This window comes from Leucoraja erinacea, chromosome 5, assembly GCF_028641065.1.
Source record: "Leucoraja erinacea ecotype New England chromosome 5, Leri_hhj_1, whole genome shotgun sequence".
NCBI lineage: Eukaryota > Metazoa > Chordata > Chondrichthyes > Rajiformes > Rajidae > Leucoraja > Leucoraja erinaceus.
Genome location: NC_073381.1, coordinates 932,916 through 937,488, shown reverse-complemented (window position 1 = coordinate 937,488; position 4,573 = coordinate 932,916).

Sequence of the window (4,573 nt, the reverse complement as noted above, 5' to 3'; positions counted from 1 at the left end):
AGATGGCAAGGCCGCATTTGGAGTGTTCAATTTTGGTCACCCTGCTATAGGAGGATGTCCATTCAGTTGAAAAAGTGCAGAGAATACTTACGAGGTTCTTGTAAGGACTATTTGGGTCCCTGGATACAGTGTGGAAACAGGCCCAACTTGTCAATGTCAACCAACATGCCCCATCTACACTAGTCCTACCTGCCTGCGTTTGGCCCATATGCCTCTAAATCTATAATAAAAACATAGAGAATAGGTGCAGGAGGAGGCCATTCGGCCCTTCGAGCCAGCACCGCGATTCATTGTGATCATGGCTGATCGTTCCCTATCAATAGCCCATGCCTGCCTTCTCCCCATATCCCTTGACTCCACTAGCCCCTAGAGCTCTATCTAACTCTCTCTTAAATCCATCCAGTGACTTTGCCTCCACTGCCCTCTGTGGCAGGGAATTCCACAAATTCACAACTCTCTGGGTGAAAAAGTTTTTTTCTCACCTCAGTCTTAAATGACCTCCCCTTTATTCTAAGACTGTGGCCCCTGGTTCTGGACTCGCCCAACATTGGGAACATTTTTCCTGCATCTAGCTTGTCCAGTCCTTTTATAATGTTATATGTTTCTATAAGATTTCCCCTCATCCTTCTAAACTCAAGTGAATACAAGCCCAGTCTTTTCAATACAAGCTAATCATGTATTTCCTATCCATGTTCCTATTCATGGATCCTATCCATGTACCTGTCCAAATGTTTCTTAAACATTGTGCTTTTCCCTGCCTCAATTCCCTCCTCTAGCATCTTGTTCCATATACCCACCACCCTTTGTATAAAAAAGTTGCCCCTCTGGTTCCTATTAAATCTTCCCCCCCCCATCATCTTTAAATATATGTCCTCTGGTTCTTGATTCTCCTACTCTGGGTAAAAGAGTACTCAATGCATTCACCGTATCTAAGCCTCCCATAACATACACTATGAGGAGGAGAACATGGCAGTTGAATCACATTGGAAGTGATGGAAATTGCAGTGAATGATCAGTTAAATTCGGAGGCTGGTGGAGTGGAAGGTGAGGACTGTATGAACTCTTACCCTCGTTCTGTTCTGGAAGAGAAGGGGTGAGACTCGAGAACATTGGTGTGGGAAACGTGTGAGTTGCGATCAAGGGTGTTGGTGAAGATGGTGGTGGGAAGGCCAGGATTCAGAAGGAAAAACAAAGACATTTCAGAGGGAATACCTTATCATCTCCGGGGCAATACGTAAAAATTGGCGAAACTTGGAGAATGGAATGGAGGGTTTAGAGGGTGGGATGGTCAATTAGACTTTAGACTTTCGAGATACAATAGACAATAGGTGCAGGAGTAGGCCATTCGGCCCTTCGAGCCAGCACCGCCATTCAATGTGATCAAGGCTGATCATCCCCAACCAGTACCCCGTTCCTGCCTTCTCCCCATATCCCCTGACTCCGCTATCTTTAAGAGCCCTATCTAGCTCTCTCTTGAAAGTATCCAGAGAGCCTGCCTCCACTGCCCTCTGAGGCAGAGAATTCCACACTCACAACTCTGTGAGAAAAAGTGTTTCCTCGTCTCCGTTCTAAATGGCTTACTCCTTATTCTTAAACTGTGGTGATGTATCCGTGTATACAGCGCAGAAAGAGGCCCTTCGGCCCACTGTAGATTAAATAATCTGCAATCTTTGTATTCATAACAAATATATATTTTACACTCTTATTATGTGCCACTCAGAACTGACAAACATTGACAATTTTGCTGCCATTATATTGTGTGGGAAGGAACTGCAGATGCTGCTTTAAACCAAGGATAGGCACAAAAAGCTGGAGTAATTCTGCAGGTCAGACAGCATCTCTGCAGAGAAGGAATGGGTGACGTTTTGGGTCTGAAGAAGGGTCTCTACCCGAAATGTCACAAATTCTTTCTCTCCAGAGATGCTGCCCGTCCCGCTGAGTCACTCCAGCTCAATGTGTCTATCAATAAATAATTTGTGCCTTTGGAGAGAACAGACTTTGCTCATTTTCATCCTCCAGCTGCCTAAACTAAAGGAAAATACGGCAATAAAATGCAGCTTGTTTATACACCAGAGATAGACACAAAATGCTGGAGTAACTCAGCGGGACGGGCAGCATCTCTGGAGAGAAGGAAACAAAGCTTGCTGCATATGTAAGTGCTGTAAACTTATTTTTCTGTTCAAGAGGATGATCAGCCATGATCATATTGAATGGCGGTGCAGGCTCGAAGGGCCGAATGGCCTACTCCTGCACCTATTTTCTATGTTTCTAAGTGTTCAGGTTTATTGTGGTCACGTGTGCCGAGGTAGTGACAAAGCTTTTTCTTCTCTCCAGAGATGCTGCCCATCCCGCTGAGTTACTCCAGCATTTTATGTCCATTTGAGTTCATTGTAATCTTCAACTCAAAAGCCAAACATGAATTTGTGAATTAAAAAAAATACTCTTGATTACCTGACTCGGAAAGTAAAGAAAAAGAGAGGATGGGGCTATGGATGTATGCCCGGCTTGGTCATGACTGACCATGGGTGATGCATCCTAGTTGTTGGCTACTTGCTCCAAACCTCAGCCATAGCAGCAGGTGATGTGTGGTCGGATGGAAGCCTGGGGCGATGTCATATGGAGGACAGGCTGTTGCCCATGCAGCACGTCTCCCCTCTCCACGTCGCTGATCGATCCAAAGGAACAGCAGGGCCGTCACAGTTTGGCAATTTTGACAATTTTGGTCTCCCAATTATAGGAAGGATGTCAACAAAATAGAGAGAGTACAGAGGAGATTTACTAGAATGTTGCCTGGGTTTCAACAACTAAGTTACAGAGAAATAAGCTAGGTCTTTATTCTCTGGAGCGCAGAAGGTTAAGGGGGGACTTGATAGAGGTCTTTAAAATGATGAGAGGGATAGACAGTTGATGTGGATCAGCTTTTCCCTTTGAGAATAGGGAAGATTCAAACAAGAGGACATGACTTCAGAATGAAGGGACAGAAGTTTAGGGGTAACATGAGGGGGAACTTCTTTACTCAGAGAGGGGTAGCGGTGTGGAATGAGCTTCCAGTGGAAGTGGTGGAGGCAGGTTTGTTGGTATCATTTAAAAATAAATTGGATAGGCATATGGATGAGAAGGGAATGGAGGGTTATGGTATGAGTGCAGGCAGGTGGGACTAAGGGAAAAAAAGTTGTTCGGCACGGACTTGTAGGGCCGAGATGGCCTATTTCCGTGCTGTAGTTGTTATATGTTATATATGTTATTTACTGCAGGAGCCTTTTCCATGACTGGATATAGCCACAAGGCAGTGGAGGTTTTAAAGTTTTCCCTCTCCCAGATGGACCGCTTTCCCAGGCTGACGAGCCCCATCTGCCCGAGACTGGTGGGGGCGGGAGCGTCTACCTTCCCGTGCTGGTCTACAGCACCTGCCCACTGCCCCTTGGCCTTGCTATGGAATACACAAAGTAAATACAGATCCACCACCGATTTTCCAGCATCCTTGGTTCCAGAGTCTTTCTTGATTATCCGTGTTGCCAGGACCAACAGAGGTCACGGCCTCTGAGAGGAGTCCAACTGTACCGAGGGGTTAAGATACCGGCCCGCAACGTCGGCCTCGGACGCGGGCTGTGGGAACGGCTCCAGGCCGGAGTTCCAGAGCCCCGGCCGCAAGGGCAGCAGATCCGGCCCGCCGATCGGCCGCGGAAGTCCCGATGAGGTTGAGATCGGCCGCCTCAACCGGCCTGGGCGCCACATTTTCGGGGGGGCTCCCGGGGGGGCTGGGGGTGGATTTCAAGTGTGCTCTCCTAATTCTCCTTCGGTGGGCAGCGCGACTCTGGTCAACAGCGGCCTCTGCAGTCTGTCCGCATTTTATTATTTTCTGTCTGTGTTTTTATGTAGTTTTTGTTATTTTTTGTTGGGGTGTGTGTGTGGGGGGGCGGGGGTGGGGTGGGAAAACTTTTTAAATCTCTCCCTGCACGGGAGGCCCGACCTTTTCTCGTCGGGTTTCCGTTGGAGGCCCCAACGAGGAGCGGCCTCCAACAGGAAGAGACCGGGGACTCTGGTGCTACGACTCACCGTCACCGTCGCGGGGCTGGCCGAGACCGGAGCGGGTGGAGCGCTGCTGCTGCTGCTGCGGCCCGACCGGAGAGTCGGAGGCTCCAACGGCAGGTCTGTGGACGGCGGCACCGGGAGCCCGCGGGTCCCTGGAGGGAGACCGCTTTTCAGGGCTCTCGCAACGGCGACTTCTCCCGCCCGAGTTGCGGGGTTGAAGAGCTCCTGGAGCGGGGCCTGACATCACCGCCCCGCGCGGCTTGGAATGGCCGCGGGACTCTGCGAGCGCACGCCGGGGGCTCTAACACCAAGACCCGGTGTGCGACCTCGCACCACCCGGCGTGGCTTTAATGGCCGCGGGACAAGCGCCATCGCCAGCCGGGGGCTTTGACTTTGACTCTGACATCGGGGGGGGGGGGGGGGGGGGGGGGGAGAGTGCAGTGGGGGGGGGGGTGGGGGGGTGGAGAGATAAGATAAGTTTATTTGGCCTTCCATCACAGCGATGTGATGGATGTTTATGTAAATTATGTTGTGTCTTGGG